Source organism: Amblyomma americanum, chromosome 3, assembly GCF_052857255.1.
Source record: "Amblyomma americanum isolate KBUSLIRL-KWMA chromosome 3, ASM5285725v1, whole genome shotgun sequence".
Taxonomy (NCBI): domain Eukaryota; kingdom Metazoa; phylum Arthropoda; class Arachnida; order Ixodida; family Ixodidae; genus Amblyomma; species Amblyomma americanum.
In genome coordinates this window covers 74,050,026-74,068,206 of record NC_135499.1, presented here as the reverse complement: position 1 = coordinate 74,068,206, position 18,181 = coordinate 74,050,026, and the positions used below count along the sequence as shown (strand labels likewise).

Below are 18,181 nucleotides of genomic sequence, written 5' to 3'. Positions count from 1 at the left end.
GTTTAAGTGATAAATATAGATACGATGATTCACGAACACCTGACGTCATAAACATGTTTCCATAAAATATTTTCTCAGGTTCATCAACAAAACAAGCAGGTAGTTTGTCATTAAAGGATAAAATCAGCAGGGAGCAAGGTCACAGGTGGCGCTTTGTTATATTAGTGAACAAATTGTTAGCTCCACTACAGGGGCCATTTTTGTCTTTCTTTCGAAACCCACAGCTCACAGGTGTATTGTAGTGTAGTTGATTTTTCGCCACGAATGACATATACTGATGTGTGGGACGTAGACTGACATTAGCGAGTCTACTGTTAGACGCTGCTTCAAAAAAGAAATAGGGTGGCTACAGAGCACCCGCCGTCGTAAGCTCTCATTTACATGATTGCAGCATGTTTACTCCTCCTTACCGCACACTGGGAAAGGCACCTATGAACCCCGTATAAGAGACCTCCTTACCTACCAATCGGAACATTCAAAGTCGTTGATGCAAAGCATAGACAGCTTGAGTTTTTCCTACGCTCCCAAAAAATCTTGGCCACTCAGTATGCATACCAGTCTTGAAAACCAATGTAATGGCTTGTCAGAAGCGCTCTACCCTTCATGACATCTGCTTTCAGTCGCCCAAAAGCTGCAAAGCAGATAGATTAAAATCAAAGTAAATCAGAATGATGTCACTAGATTCCATATTGCCACACTCTATCAGGCAATCTTAAAAACATGTGCTCTGCCAAAGTTCAATTGAAAGGAAAAGTTTGCAGAACGAAGCATCAAAAGCAATTTGTTCCATGGGAAAATGAAGGGGCAGAAAAACCAATGCAGATCAGTCTTGCATCAAAAGCACCGGCTATCTAAATAACTAGTTTACATTAGCGCAAATATGACATCAAGCATGGTGTTAAAGGCAACCTAGCCTCTCTTTGCAAAACCTGTCACATGTCTCATCCAGATTTGGTGTACTGTGATGTCTTAGGTTCGCATGCTTAACAACATGCGTACTAGAGAAGCTATTGAGGCCTACTGACACAGCAAATTCTTGTCCACTACACGTGGATGTCTATTTTGAACACAAGACTACGTATTGAAGCGGCTTTGATCATGTTGTCCTTGCAGAGAACTTGCATGAGTTTTCCTGTTTAAAACTACTGCGTGGATGAAGTCGTACAGACCACCGGTGCGATTCTAAAAAATAGAGAGCACCAGCTTCATTTGACCGCTCACTTGGAACTGCTTTTCTATCAAGCCCTCGTTAATGAAGTGTTGCTTTACTATATGTCCTATTACAGCTTTTGCTAAAAATATCGCCCTTTGTATTCATTTTTTGAATTATTCCTCTTTTCTTTGCAGATTTGCCAAAACAAAAGTAGTTGTACAAGTTCATGCAGTGTCTCTGTCTTCTGTGCAAATTTCGCGTTGCCCTCTTTCACGTAGCCGAGACTTCTGAATCTAAATTCACGGCACCCCTAGCGCATTTAAGCAGGTATTTTTTTGAAATAGATAAAAATGAAATCCATAGCAGCTACTTTGAAAGATGATGCAAAATAATTAATATTTGCTGCTGTACTGATCTCTGAGTAATTTTCTCCGCTCTTATTTACCAGCAACACAGATAACCACGAAGACCACTGAAGGTAAGCGGTTGTGAAGTGTGGAAGTGCGCTCAGTGACAGAGGGAAATTAATGTGAAGATATATAGTGCTGAAGTACGTAAATAGAAATGGTGCTAATGATTTCCCCAGATTTAGGGTTGCTGAATGCACAGAACGGGGCGAATAGAAAAACGTAGCTTGGGTATGCAGTCTTCACGACACTGCATTCCAATGGAAGAGCACGTTTCCCATTAAAGGCACTGGCTATCTTTTGTTGAGGTGAATGTACGTGAGTGAGCAGGAAGACGTGAGGTTTAAAACTCGCTTCATTGTCCGATGATAAGTATCCAGAGCACTTCAGGTTCATCCCGAGAGCCCACCATCATAATCGCCCACCGGCACCGTAAGCAGCTAGGCCGGCAGCAGTGCACCTGGTATTGTGAGCCGCCGCAAAATCTCCGTGCCGCATGATCTGGGAACCTATGTCGAGAGCGCCGCGCCACTAATAGCTGCTCAAACTACTCGCTAGACGCCATATGGGCCGGCGTTCTTCCGTGGAAACACCCCTGTTTGCCCATTACCCGCCCTTGACAGGGCCCACCCACTCCCTGCAGAGCAGCCAACCTCTTGATCCTTCCTTTGGCAGCCATCGTCCACTTGAGCACTTCTCCACTGACTATAATAACCTGCAAAGCCAGTGAAGAACCAGCAATCTCCACCCTCTTTCCTCTCGTGCTTCCTCTTCCCCCTCTCCCTTAAATGTAGAGGGGGTTTCGCTGGAATCAGACTCATTAAGAAAGCACGTTGCGTATGTTCAAGTAAACTAATTTATCATGTAATTTAGGTCTTCCGACTGACGCCGTACAGTCAACTATAGAAATCAGGGCTACATTGCCTGAACGAAGGTTCACAATTTTGGCTGCAAAAAAAGGAACCCTGCGTTGAGCCAGGAACACAGATGCAGAGTTCTACACGCGACAGAATAGAGCCTCTCGCCTACTAATAACCAGTACACGTCGCTACTGCGGTGGAGGGAAACATGAAACATTTTGCGGAAATTACCAAATGCAAACTTTTCACCCCGAGGGAGACAACAAAGCACCTATAAAGGAAGTCGCAGTGGAGTTGCAGTTTACAATGATCACAAGCAATAGTTCCTAACACGTCCGCAAGGCGAAATTGTCTACCTATTTACAATGCTTACTGAATGGTAGTACTGAGTAGTACTGAATAGTAACAGTAGTAGAAATCATCCTGGGAAGGTCCCACGGCTAAAATCTGTTGGAACTGCTTTTAACCGTGGGACGTACATGAACGACGAGTTCGACTTGCGTGCGGAGAAGCGTTGTCCTTGGGAGAACTGACTTCGCCGAAAGTAACAAGCGCGTGCACCAGGCACTATTGAGGCAGCAGGTCTTTGTCCAGAGGAAGTGAATACTAATTTTGAAATGCAAGCTGTCTGATTAGGCTAAGTAAGTCATAAAACAATTTATATCTCGTACGGCCACTGCTTAAGGTTAGAAATGGGAATACAGAAGTCATTTAGGGATACATTAGCAACGACTGGGAATGATTTTGTTCTCTTAATGCGTTCGTTCAATAAATCAGACCTTATTTGGGACGAGTATACTTTGAGGTGAACATCAACAACGGGAGTTGGAGGCGCAACAGGAAACAATGTCGCCATGCTTCCACTTTTTTGCAACAGGTGTCATGAAGCGTTCGTCACCCCTAAGTGCATTTTACTGTGGAGACCATCCAGCACTCGTAGCACCGATTTTGTGAATTTAGAAACAAAACTGATGTATTTTACTTAAGGTAAATTACAAGATGACGCCTAATATAACTCAAGAAGCCAGACTTGAGAGTTCATGACTACGCTGAAGCTGAGAATGAATGTCGCACCTCGAAAACACGCATATTGTCGCCTAGTGGTCTTTCTATAGTGGAGCTGCCGCAGTCTCCCAGATGTTATGGCGCTCGGCTGGTAGTCGTAGTTTACGGAGCCCTTCACTACGGCGTCCTCCACAGCCTGAGTCACTTTGGTACGTAAACCTCCCGTGATCTTTCACTCTCTACTTTATTCCTTCCTTTATGGGCTAGTTCAGGTGTCCGCTGAGATGTGACACAGATACTGTGCTATATCTTTTCCCCAACAACCAATTTAATTTAATAAGCTTTTGAATCTAATCAGTGCTCTCTTAACAATTGACGGAACCCGAGACAAGCGCTTGTTGTCTCCACGGCTGCCGCCTCATGGCAGATGGCTTTGAATGTTCAAAAATAGCCCGTGGACCTCATCCAAAACTTAAGGATGGAATAATTCTCTATCCACCCTAAAATTCCTATCCCTTCACATCTGAGGTTCTAGGTTTCTTGTTTAGTCTGGATTCTTGCAAACGTTACGTACGATTTATACAAGGAAGGTAGTTACTGCACTTCTCATCAGGTCGGGCATGAAATATGACCTGTAGGAAATTGTATGCCCAGCCTAAGTTGCATTTTTTCATTACGACTATTTGATATTACATAGCACCCATATATACAATATTTCAGAAAACCACAAATGGTTTAAAAGAAGTAACTGCACCACCCAGCTATAATTGCTTCCTAGAATAATATGCGGTATCGGGTTGTAGGTAAGTTAGTGTATATTTCGAGTCTACCCTAAGAGCTATTAAATTCTGTCTTTCTAGATCACGACTCCACCCTTAGAACATCAAGAGATTTTGAGAAAGGTGAGGGTATGTTGACTTCTTCATGAGCATGCCGTGGGAATGTGTCTATACGTATGGGAATTCATTTATGGAATACAGTAAAGCAATCAAATGTAGTGTCATTATAATTCAGCACAACCGATTGTCCTTCCCGTAGCTACCACCATGTTGCGCAAGGCTTTGAACACTCCACTATAACGCGTGAAGATTATCCACGACACGAGTTGCTTGAGAACGGAACGTGACAGGACAACAGTCCCTAATTCTTGATGGTATAGAAAGCTTTACAGCGTCAAGACTGTGTACTGCGTGTTAGGAGGTAACTGACCTTTGATGTTCAAGACTGTAACTGCAATGTCGCCTGTAATTACAGTTAAAAAAAAATGGTGTCATAAGAAATGCATAAGACTTCATGTGCCACCTCCGAAGTGGGGTCAGTCCGCGCTTTTCTGAATTTATATCCATTATTTGAGATGAAAGTTTATCACCTAAGTTTATCACATCTACGTACCTCACCGTATCTGGGCATTGAAACACGTAAGGCTTTCAAACACGTACGTAATTCAATTTTTATAAACAAATGAATACCGAACTGCATATGGTAAAATTTATCCTCAGTGACAGGTAGTGGTCTTGACACCAGGAACGTTTATCTCTTAAGTCGCTTTCTCATTGGACATATGCATCTTACATACTTAATACGTATGAAGCAAATAACGCTTTTTTGATCTATGGAGTATAGCGGCCACAGAAATAATTATTAAAAGCTAGAGAAAAAAAAGCCCAGTAAACCCTGCCAACAATATTTGTAGGCTGAAGAAGGCTGTCCTCGATATAGAGGCTGCGATATTCTGCATGCCGTTTCAAAACTTTAAATATTAATACACAAAAAAAGGTATTAAGAAAAACTGGCACTCAGTTTACAGAATTTCGAAAATGCGGTCACCCTCGGCACTGGGGCTTAACAAAATTTTGCTATTACGACGAGTTGCATGCACTGGAGAGGTTGCTTTGCCTGCAAGCTTCTCTAAAACGCATGTATTTTGGTGCGACGCAGGCAATTCTTATTCGGCCGCAGCACCGAGGGAAACCGCGTTTTGGAAATTCTAAAAACTGATAAGGATATTACTTGGGTGGGCTGCACGCCTCTGAATAAAGAAGCCAAACTGTAATATTTGGACAGTGAACTATTTCATATCAGTTAACCAGCTTGCTACTTCATAAGAGTTCCGATGTACTACGGCAGTGGCAATGCTATATTCAAAAAAGCGCTGTTCTAACTCAATGCCTATCTTATTTTCTTAAGAGAATTACCTCCTGAACGACGAGATAGCGTGTGTTCTATTAATTGCGCAGCTCGTTAAAGTTAGTCAACATTGACTGTTTTCATTGTTTTTATAGGTGATATTACCGAACTTCCTACCTCAACTACAGGTGAGCCTTATTTTAGCAATATACACAGGATGTGACACGGTGTCAAAATTTCCAGATGAACATCAATTTCAATTGCTTTATTTAGTAAGCGTTCGGGAACCACGCATAATATTCATGTGGGGTATTTACAAACAATACACTCGAGCTATCTTAAGTTACTACCTACAGATCATAGGAATGCAGTGCTGCGTTTTTTTCTCAAACAAGGCACTGTCAGTGTCCCAGCTTGCTGGCCATTCTGTTGCCATTTTAATGAGGAAACTTCTAGAATAGAGTGTCATTGTCTGTCGTTCCACAGTTTTGTCTTAGAAATTGCAGCTTACCGGTTGGTTGTTTAGTTAACAAGCGGGAATCCTTGGTAGCATTAGGTGTTAACATTTGGTTACAGGTTTAAGGCCAAATGATAGATCGCGGAATTTGGTGCCATTGACATTGCAGGAGAACGCGGTTAACACAATTGGTAAATCAAAGCTGTCGTTCAGATTACAACTCGCGCATAGGTCGTTCCGATACTAGAACAGACTCGTGACATGGGCCGGAAGTGGTATAGCCCCACTTAAGGCTGGGGACTGCTGTTCAAAGAAATAGGGTGAAGTAATTGTCTTACTTCTTCGTGCACACCTCAATCAGGCTGTGATGAAAGTTAAGGAGAGAAAGGTGTTCCGTAACGGAGGTCTTCATAAGTTTTCAATCAAATGGGAGTCTTGCACAGGCATTGCGCAGCACACAGCTGCCCTATGCATGTCGCCACCCTCAAAAAGTGCTTAAAGTGTACGCCTATATCAAACTGGGGAATACTATCATAATATATTATCAAAGGCAGTAACTGCTGCTAGTCGCACTACTTATTTCCGTCACAAGTATTCTCCGCTGCGGTGCACTGCGTCAACCTCGTCGTTTACTCCGATACGCAGGTGAATCTCTTAGCGTCGCGGCTATGCGCTCGGAAAATCGCTCGCTTCCTTAGGAAGGTTTACTTTTAATTTGGGCGCCGATCCGCCAGCGATGGCTCAGTGGTCAGCGCGCATGGTTAATGAGCCTGAGAACCGGCGTTCTTGTGTGACGCAATGGACGAATTTCGACGGAGGCGAACCATGAAAGTCAGCCACGTGGCGTGGGAATGAATGCATGGTAAAGAAACCTTGTGGGTAGAAATAATTTAGAAGCCAACCACTACGGCAACTTTATCTCATTCGCATTTCGAACTTTTTTAAAGTGGCTTTGCTTGTGATGTAGGATCCGTTAGCCTTTTCACCATCACCATGCCACAAAATCCACTTGTAGAAGGAACATTCTCACATATTTAAAATTTTAAAGCAAAAATCTCTACATTCAAGCAGGTATATTTTTGAAAGGGATAAAAATAAAATCCATTGCAGTTCGTTTGAAAGACGATGCAAAATACTTGATAATTGCTGCTCTACTGATCTCTGAGTAATTTTCTCCACTCTTATTTACCAGCAACCAGATAACCACGAAGACCACTGAAGGTAAGCGGTTGTGAAGTGTGGAAGTGCGCGTAGTGACAGCGGGAAATTGATGTGAAGTTATATAGTGCTGAAGTATGTAAATAGAAATAGTGCTAATGATTTCTGCAGATTCATGGTAGCTGAATGCACACAACGGGCGTACAGAGAAACGCAGCTAGGAGATGCAATCTTCACGACATTGTATTCCAACGGAAGAGCACCTTTCCCATTAAAGGCACTGGCTATCTTTTGTTGAGGTGAATGCACGTGAGTGAGGAGGAAGATGTGACGTTAAAAACTCTTCCATGTCCAATGATAAGTATCCAGAGCGCTTCAGGTTCATCCCGAGAACCCACCATCGTAAGCGCCCACCGGCACCGTAAGCAGCTAGGTTGGCAGCAGTGCGCCTGGTATTGTGAGCTGCCGCAAAATCTCCGTGCCGCATGATGTGGGAACCTTTGTTGAGAGCGCCGCGCCGCTAATAGCTGCTCAAACTACTCGCTGGACGACTTCTGTTACATTTGTCGGTGTCTGTACTGCAGCGGCTTTGCGTACAGAAGCGATGTTTAACCTTATCATGCAGCCATTATCAAATGGTTGCATGCAGCAGCCATTTTGATAATGTTGTCATTCGAGCTTGAAAAGCCATCCTAGGACGCAAAAAAAATGGTTTGTGAAATGAGAGGTTTGCTGTGACAGATTAGAAGGAAGCCAACCGATATCACAGGAAGGAGCATTGGGGAAAGTTTTCATATCTTATTTTGGTCCACCAATTAATGAAATGCCGGCTGTAGGATAGTGCCCCAGAGCCACTGTCTAGCAGCAAGTGAACTACTACAAATGGTGCGCTTAACGTAACTTGAGTTTCCCAGTGTTGCCCTCGTCCGCAACGGCTATGTTGTACGTGCTGCAAATCTTGTAGTACCACAAGGGCGCAAGCGGTGCATGGACCTCCTTGTGCTATCTAAGGCATCAAAAGCTGAATGCTCTCAAGATTAGGTTGCAGGCAGCATAAATACTTTCAAAATACCGCCATAGCTTCGTTGGTAGAGCATCGCACGGGAAATCTGGAGGCCGTAGGTTCAAATCGCACCGACGGCATGTTTTTCATACTACTTGATACACACTTGTCTTTTGGAAATCAAATTAACAATTTTTTCATTAATAATACAAATAACACAACAAACATACCTGCATGCTGCGGCGCGGTTTGGGTGACCGCCGATATGCGAGACGATACTGCGCCATTTCCAGAGTGCCAGAGCTCTGTTCCCGCTTTCTCAGTCATTAAATCGTTCACTTCTTTGTGTTATCAGATCTGGTGTGATTATCCAAGGTTGCAGCTGGCCTGTTGTGGTGCCATATTTGTATCTCGAACACGTGGACTCCTCCACCTTAGCCTTACGTCAACACAGAAAGGGCGCCAGCATCTCCCATTCCTAGTCTAAAATGTCGGGACACACCAGTGTAAAGTTTGTTCGCTATCGCTGCTCAGCATCATTCCACAGTCCTGGTGGCTTCCTAGTTTGACAGATGTTTGAAAGTAGTCTGTTGGCCAGATGAGAAAACAATTTCCTTAGACCATCTGGACAGTTGCTATAAAGCTCAAATCCTTCGCACGGTTTTTAAGAGGCGTATGACACTCTCGAGCGTTGCTTGTCAAGTTGGGGCGACCATTAATGAGCCCATTGTACGATCAGGAAGATGCCTAGGCTTTTTAATACCATGAAATGTTCAGTGCACGAGCACGAGGTGTGAATATTAGGCACGGTGGTCGCGTTTCAATGGAGGGAGAATTCAATACGCACGTACCTCGAAATATCAGTTCATTACAAGATGCCCAAGTGGGAGAAATAATCGGAGCCACCCAAATAGGCCTCCTTCACATCACATGTGCTGCTTTGGAGCTTAAACCCTTACATTATACTGGTAGCATACTTAGCGCTAGAGGTGCTAAGCAGGCTCGATACATAATCAGACCGTTTCCGCATATACGCAAATGGGGGATGAACCATTTGGTAAGGGCATTCCGAAGCGCCTTCTGAACCAGGATGGTATGGCGTTCTCTTATGGAAGTCTTAGCGGAGCCCCCCCCCGCTTTTCCTCCATAAGCCTTCGGCATTGCTGGAGGCTTCCGCTTATTGTCCTTATAGTCGCCTAATAAAAACATAAAATTTTTCTGCTCAGTGTGGAAGCGGGCTTAAAGCGAGGTGTTATACTTATCTTCCTTTCACTTTGACTGTGACTTCACAAAGTGACTTCGATTTCCTACCACTCTCTTTTCTCATTCATTTTTTTTATCCTCTCACCCCTTTCCCCCCGTGCAGGGTAGCAAGCCGGTTATTGTTCCGGTTAACCTCCCTGCCTTTCCTCCTCCTCTTCCTCCTTGCAGGCAAGGCCTCCATCTCCTACTCCTGGCCGTCCCTGTCCGGTACGTAAAAGCACGTTCGGTGTATAATCAGACAGGCCGCATACAGCAGACAGGCTCAGTGGGTATGGCGCTCGACCGCTGACCTTAAAGACGCACGTTCGATCCCAGCCGCGGCGGTCGAATTTAGGTTTTTAGCTGGGTTCTAGAAATCTGTGTCGGTATCTTCGAAATTTCACACAAGGTAGGCGATTATCTTCGTTGGGCTCAACACCGAAATATTAGCAAACAATATTCATAGAGCCGGAGTGCTTTGGAATGTGCACAGAATTGACTACAACAATGTTAGAGGGGAACGACTTCAAAATGCTATTCCTGGAGAAAATATTCATCTGGGATCATTTAGTTCGAGTCAAAGTGGTTTAAGGAACAATTTTCCACTTCAACTGGTCAGTTACAATTGGTCCCTGTAGAAATGGAAACTTGTTTCTTAAACCAGTTGGCTATAGGTCCCAGTGCAACTGGAAACTTGTTCCTTAAACCAGTTGGTGACTGGTCCCAGTTGAGCTGGAAATTCGTTGTTATTAAAACTGGCCACTGGTGGCTCTTCAGGAAGCACGTTGTGTACGTACAGGCAGTTTTGTTCAGGAAAGCCAGAGAACATTATTGCACTTTTAAATTCATGCCTGATGTTCCCAGCATTAAATCGGCTACTCTGCCTGCAGGTTCACAATTACTGATGCCACTGTTTCTGCAGGCATTTAGGCTTAACCCTTATGGGCACCGGTTATTATCTGGATCACAGAATATCTCTTTAGAACACGAGGCAGATTAGAAGCTGCAATATTCAGATACTAATACTTCTGAGATTAATGCACTAGTGTTCGTCATAAATTATGTTTTTTGAAAATGCACACGCCAAGAGAAATATATGAAAAACTGCACCATGGCCAAATTTTTATTAGTGGAATTGCAGATTACATGCTTCAGCGCTATTTTCTGCGTTCGCTAGCTGGCAAAGAAAATGGCTGGTTTCCAAAATAATGAATGTTATGCTACATGAGGTACACCCGACAAAAAGGGTCAATGTGCGTGTTGGCTCTGAGTGGTATGTGCATTTTATTTGCTTCATAGACTGCTATCTATTGAAGAAATGAAGTTAAGGGCACTTTTGCAGCTTTAAATGTTTCAGCTCTATACATGGCACTTACAGCTTCAACTTCAGAACAATGGGCGACCGGTGTAAGGAGGCGCGGTGGCGGTGCAAAGTACACATCTTGCACAGTTAGGCCAATGCAGTTAGACGGTAAGGTAAATCTAAGATTCTTTACGATAGCTGTTGGACAGATTAGGGCAGTGATGTTTAAAAAATTATTTGCTCAGACTTTTCTGAATTGTTCTTGGCGAAAGAGTGCAGTACTAAGCTAAGTTGTGTGTGTGTGGCTCTTGTTAGTGCATCCCTTCATATTTTCTGCAGCTAAGAAGCGCTTATTTTTCTTTAATTCTTGATTTAACCTCACTAATAACAACAAACCCCTTATCACATTGGTTAACTTATTTCCTTGCAGGCCCAAGGCACTGAGCTGGGCGCGCTATGTCATGTGAATTAAAGTTACGGCCCTGCCTTGCCAATGATACGCAGCAACCCTTTGTAGTTACTGATGTTGTGAATGCGACTAAAAAGCTAAATGAGCTCCGGTACAGGCGGTTACTTTACAGTGCAAAGTTGTCGCTTTGACAGGCATTGTTGCATTAATTGTCTGTGTATGAACATTAGTTTGAAAAAATACTAAAAAATTTTCGGAATGAAACTTCATTGCACACAATATCTCTGTCCATCGAATTATAGGTTAGCTATGGTTTTTTCCTCGTAGTTCGTGCTATACAGGCAATCTTTCCAGTTATTGTCGTGTTTAATCAGGAAATAGAATGAGGGGTCTTCTAAACAAATTTTCATTGCGATCGCTAGCCGCTTGCATGCCTGCCACCAGCATGCTCTCAGTTGGTTATCATTTGGATCGTAGAATTACTTGTCCGCATGTGTCGTCGGTGTGTGGCAGGAATGATCCGACTTTTTCAAAACTTTATATGCTGAAATGTAAAGAGGGCAGTTCTCACCATGAGCAAAAGCTGAGCACTTGGACATCATGCACTTCTAAGCATTCAGATCAGGTCAGAGTCCTCTGCCACGCTTAATCACACTTAGGCACATCCTTTGCGCTCTCATGTCCTCTGAGAACAGGCATCTTGTGTTGAAAAGGCTTAAAAAATGGCGATGATAACGTCTTTAGTGCAGTGCTGCCTTCTTTCAGTGCTGGTGCACTGGTCATCCAATGCGTACACATTTCTTGCAGTGCCCACATCCTGGAGTAAGCCCGGATTTGTGACCGAGTCTGCGGCAGCCCACTTGCCTTCCAAGCCTGCGACGGCATCCCTTGCCGACAAGTAAGAAATTATGGTTAAAGGTGACTTGCTTATCATCCTTATTGAGAGAGAGAACAAAACTGTAATGAACTCTCAGCCCCTGTCTGGGGTTTCTCAATAACATGTACTAGGTCTCGCGCAACACCTTACAGGCGTTTTAGATGAACACCTGAAGAATAGCGATGCAGGGTGTGGCTTGGGCAGCGAGCCAGTTGTTGAGGGAGGTAGGATGAAGGGTTGTGTGTATTGTGCCTAGCTTATTCTATAATAATCAATATATTCGCAGATCTTTCGTTTGAGTGCTTGCTTTTTTTGTTAATCTTTGCTACCGTCAAAAATGCGCCTATTGGTCCTTAATGGCACTCGTTACTCGATGCGCATGATGGACAAGCAGTAAAAGAACGACTTTGCTACACATCTGAAGAATGGAGCATTAGCTTACAAAATTTGCATAACAGAAAGCAGGGCAACATCCCACACTTGCCTCACACCCAAAATTGATGCCTAAGAATCCTGGACTTGGAGAATATTACGCAAAATTCTGTCATACCACATTTGCAGTACTCTGAAGGCCAAGTGACCTTGCTTCGTAGATTAGGCGTAATTGTTTTTTTTGTTACAATTAGTCAGCGCTTTTTTGTTTAGCAGAATAATTTTAGGCTTGTGATGAGTATTTTAGCAGCGGCCTACAGTTGTGCCAGAACGTTAACCTGTGACTGTTTGCATGGTCTCATGAGAGATATGTTTGCCAGCTGTAAAGTTCTATCCGTTTTCGTGTTCCATAGGATACGACGAGGTACAAGCGGAGAAGAGGTAGAAGACTCTAAAGAGTTGTGAACAGCGCCGGGGTCATGAAATAAATAACTTACATTGAGTGCATATGAAGCGGCCGGACTAGGTGAGGGAACAAGCATATTTTCGGGGTTTATGAATGCAATTTTTTGACTAAAACAATCAGTATGCTGCAGATATTTCATGTGCGGGCTTGTATTGTTTTGCTATTTAGTTCTTTGCTTTTAAAAATATGCCCCATTGCATCTTAATGGCAGGCTTAACTATTCGATGCGCATGATGGACAAGCAGTAAAAGAATTATTCCGCTAAGCAGGTTAATAACTTTCTAGTCGAAATCAAGAGAAAGAAATGGGATTAGACAGGGTATGCAATTCGAAGGCATGATAACCACTGGTCCTGAACGGTAACACATTGAACTCCAAGACAAGGCAAGCGTACGAGAGGGCGGCAGAAGGTTAGGTGGGCGGATGAGATAAAGGAGTTTGCAAGCATTGGGTGGGTTAATTGGAGAGACGTGGGAGAGGCCTTTGACATGCAGTGGGCATAGTGAGGCGGGTTGATGATCAAAGGAAAGACCTGCATAAAATTTTATTTGAACCTCGTTGCCACAGTCGCCTGATGGTTATGAAGAACTATTAGTACAGCGCATTCTTATAATGATCAAACTCTCTTCGCTTGGCCTGAAATCACATAAAAAACCTCCTGTTGACGCATTTTGAGTCGTACCACGGTGCATGTTCACTAACCGGGCTGAGCGAAACACAAAGAACTGTTGAAATAAGGGAAGAGATGTTGCGATGATAATAATGGAAAAAATACTGCATAATCCGGTGACTGGCTATAGAAACGCCATGACTATAGTGGGCCATAGAGCAAAGCGGCGGTGAGTTCTTTTTGGGTTCAGTCTCTCATTCGAATAGGCTTGTTAAGGGGGTCTAAATGGATGTCCATGGAGCCACCGTCACATGCATTCATTTTAAGGAGCCGTAACAGTTCGACTTTGGAATGGCGTCTCAGTGTGGCACCTCCGCTCTCATTCTGCCCCGTGTGTTAAGGCAAAATGTGAGATTTCGAACATTTCCTTCAGTTTTTCTGTGTTTCAGCTGGTCTCATCAAATTTAACGAACGTTATGCTAGGATAGAGGGTAATACTTTAACATTTCTGTAGCTGTGAAAAAAAATGAAGGGGTCAATTTGCAAATTTGCATTACATATTGCTCCGCTCTTCCAACGTTTCCATAAGACTGGAATCAGACTGCTTCGGCTTTTGTCCCTTCTTTGAAAAAAAAAAACTGCACCCTCTGGGCAGTAAGGCAGTTTTTTATGGTTGGTGCCTTACATAATGCTCCAGATATAGAATCAAACTGTGTGAGAAGGAACGGATGCGCTGTTTTTAATCTTGAAAAGCGTAGATTTTGCATAAGATGCCATATAGCGCATAATGCAGTGATTGCAAATGTGTGGCTCTTCGAGCATGAGAAATCCAATCTCAGTGGTCCTTCAGGGGAAGCTTTTAGTGAATGGAAGGCACTTTTTCTAAGCCCCAGCACCTTCTGGCTATGCGGCAAGCCATAGTAAATAATGGCTCTCAGTAAAATTTGCCCCCTTTTAGCCTGTGTGGAGCAAAACTTGTTTTTGATGTTTGAGCATTTATCAAAGCATCAGGCTCACATGATCGATATTTGATATCTCGATTTGTCTCATCGGAGGTGCGCAATCTGTTCAGAATGTCACATGATTTGATATTTCAGGGTAATGAGGTTCTACAGTGCTTGGCCACTTATGTGATACATGCACATTCCTGATGTTTGCCTCGTACTTTAGTTATGCTCGCCAAAGTAATCACTTCTTCATCGAGTGTTAAAATTTTGCTTTGGGACAATGATGTGGGAGCGGAGCTTAAACCACGTATTGAGACTGCTCCGCTTAATATGAGTTTGGGTCTGCTCCTATTATGTCAAAAATATTGATGTGTAAACACGCAGTTTTTAAATGGTAAGCACTTGCTGCCATTCAAACCTCACCGTCAGGATTTGTTCTGACTGCTGTGCTGATGTGTGACTTGATCCGAGGACAGTGTGTAGTGCGATTGGTGCATCTTGCACCACATGCTGACGTCATTGTCCATTGGGCTGCAGGGAAAGACCGCCCACACGTCCCGCTTCCAAGCTACGTTTTCCGTCCCGAACATAAGCCCAATGGCGGCAGAGGAGAAAGGCCCACCGAGGTGAGTGCTTCTGCATCACTGCCGGTTCCCGTGTCAGACGGTAAGAATCCACAATACACTGTTGCATAAACTCGGGTCTAAGTTTTGTAAGGATTTCAAGATTCCGAGGTTCGACTGTGTGGGGCCACTTGCGTGACATCTTCACATTACTGGAGTTTGCTTAATATTTTCGTTACAGCATGATAGCAAGGTTAACACTTGCAGAAGTTGCTACAGTCTCTGTTACAATTGTTACAGTAGTGTTGGGCCACTTACGTGACAACTTCACATTGCTGTAGTTTACCTCACTCCCCACTCTGGTAGCGAGAAAAATGAAGCATCGTGTATTCAGTGTAGTGTTAACTGCAATGATTGCCTTGAATTTCATGTGTCGAGCATCTCTGGAGCAGCTAATTCGTGATTGATGGCGTTTGCGATAGGCAAGAATAGCCCACGCATAACAGAAGTTTTTATCGTTTTCAATACTGCCTGCTGTTAAGAAAAAATGTGAAGACTCTGCTTTGTCTCTGTAGTGTGGTTCCTAGCCTGTCCGTGCGAAACTATAAAACTGAGCCACTTTAGAAGCCTTTACATTGAATAAAACGGTCAGGAAGACAGCCAGCGGGCAGTGAAGTTGAACCCGACTAGCATTAATTGACGACTTCGCGAGTGAGCTCTTTCATCTTTGAGAAATCCGTGTGCCGTGCAATGGTCGCTCAGAGAAAAAAAATCTTTTATGTAAGAGTAGAATGCGATATTCTTCAGAACTTCTTACCCGGCGATATCTAGCAACAGAGTTCTGAATGTTCATTGAGAAATTAACGTCATATATACACTGGTATAATATATGATGTATTATATATAAAAAGTACTAAATATAAACATAAGTATGAGAAAAAGACGAAGTGTTAGGCTAGATAAACCAACTGAGCGGATCGCACGACCTAGGTTGGTGGCAGGTATAAGGGGCCAATGCGGAAGTTTTAGGTCGGCTTGAACAGCTGGACACATAATTGGCAACTAGGGTACCGTTTACTTAATCTGTCTAGCCAGCTTTAAAACAACCCATGAAGAAAAGAGCTATCACGTGACACTGGTGCTATTTGAGCATGCGAGGACGCGTCTGCAGGAGCAGATTACGCTTTTCTGTCGAGGGCTACCCCCGTCGGTGTTTAGATTGTGCACTGGGTGACAAAGATGCATCAGGATTTGTATTGTGCCATGGTAGTTTTCTTGTTTTGAAAGAGTTTCTTTAATGTGAATAAACTTAGTTGCGTAAATGGCAGCTTGGTTTAAATATTTTAGACAAAATGTTTTCAAGACTGTCTACAACTCGTGAATTGAATCTATATCTGAAGCCAATATTTTAAATAGTCAGCTAATTAATAATTGTTTAAGCGAAACGAAAAAAATACCATTCACTAGAATATGCGACTCTGAACAACGCTGTGTTAGAATCACTCAGCTAGGACTCCCTATTTATATTCAGCTGCCACACCCATGTGGCCTCCTTGGACGCAAGGTTGCTCCCCAGTTGCCGGTGGCCCATGCCACACCACGCGCGAGTTGCGTGCCCACCTTGCACTGCGCCCATCATCAAGCCTGGTGCTGAGTCCATGTTAGGCCAAACACGTATGTGCCCGTTAGATGAAGAGAGATTTAAGTGCGCATGGGTCTTAAGGCGTGCGGTCCGCGTAGCGATCAAACTGCTCTCATGCGTTTTATGCTTTGTGAGCTGTTGTATTGCCCAGTTGTCAGGGTTCTTCAGGAGCCAGTACCCTGCTCCATAGGCTTTGTCGCAACCATGCAGTGCTTGCGTCCGGAGTGGGCACGGATGAGTCATCGAGTCCGCTTCACGAAAGTGGTTGCTGTGGGCCTGAGGGGACCTCCATGGCGACAGCATTTACGATTGTAAGAAAGCAATCACTTGAATTTCCTAGGCAGCTATCTCCGCACTGCAATTGCTTATGTGTGCTATGCGGATAGGCTTTCATTGTCAGCCACTGACTAGAAGATAGGTGTGCCTCTATCCTCTAATTTGGAAATAACTCCTATAGTTCAAGTGTTTCCAGTGATTTTCTTATGCATTCACGGGAGTGCGTTGAAGTGCGCACCAGTGCAGGACTGAACTGAAAACTGCGTTGAATTGCATGACATGAAAATCTAAGAACTGAAAGGAATCTGGTAGGCCTGGGCCAGGATACGTGGGCCTGGGTTTCTAGAGAAATAGTTGCCGAAGCTCTGTTGAAGCAATGCTTACGAGAGTGTTGTTGCGGGCTAGTTGGTATAAGATTGCTGAAAAAGGGAACAGCGCAAACACAAGACAAAGAGAGGAACGAAAAACAAGGAAGGCGGATTCATCATTGCAGCCAATGAGACGTACTCCCAAAAGGCTAAACAGGCACTAGGAGTGAATTTTGAACAGATCATAGGAAGAGCCCTAAATAAGGAAAAAGCAGAAGCTGATGCACTATGCCAGAAAGGAGGCTTGGAAAAGTTGGCATCAAATATAAAGAATTGTAAAGGGCTGACTTCGAATGCCTTCTTCACTTCAAAAACCCACAAATAAGCTGCTTCTTTGCGTGTAATTGTCTCTGAGTGACGAACCTGGCAGCAAATGATAGGCACTTATTTGGAGAAATTGCTGTCGGCACTAGCAAAAAAAAAGAAAAACGGCGCCTGTGTTGGATGTTTCTCTCTTTGTCCTGTGTTTGTGCTGTTCCCTTTTTTTTAAGCAATGCTTCGTGGGACGTTGTGGATGCTGTGTAGTCACTCGTGTTTCAAACGCCGCATTCGTCGCGGAGAAATTATTTTGGCTAGCAATAACAAAAATATTGAGAGGTTTCATGCTTGTTGCATGACGTATGCACGCTCTGTCAATTTGGAGCTCTTTTTATTGCAAAAGCATATGTCCCCATAAGCACCAAAGCCGGCGTCCGCGTCGTGACTCATGTCCTATTCTTCTACGTAACATGACTCCGCACTTAATAAGTAACCTAATGTAAGTTGTGCATAGTTTGTACAAAGTATGCATAGAAAGAAAAAGGAAGGAAATAATCGGAAAATGGCAATTTTCACACACACACACATGCACGGACGCAGACACACACACCCACTGATGGCTCGCCGTCATAGTCATAACTCAGTTATCTTGCAGCGCAACATGACCCGGCACTTCAA

The 18,181-nt window shown here is 43.6% G+C and overlaps 1 long non-coding RNA gene across 1 annotated transcript; it reads left to right on the top strand.

The window, feature by feature from the left end:
- Nucleotides 1-1,601: 1,601 nt before the first annotated feature.
- On the top strand, nucleotides 1,602-16,912 carry LOC144123066 (uncharacterized). The gene is made up of 8 exons (XR_013312994.1): nucleotides 1,602-1,631; nucleotides 4,286-4,327; nucleotides 5,708-5,740; nucleotides 7,202-7,230; nucleotides 9,537-9,640; nucleotides 11,932-12,022; nucleotides 14,934-15,022; nucleotides 16,812-16,912. It is a non-coding gene; the product is annotated as an uncharacterized LOC144123066 (long non-coding RNA).
- Nucleotides 16,913-18,181: the final 1,269 nt, after the last annotated feature.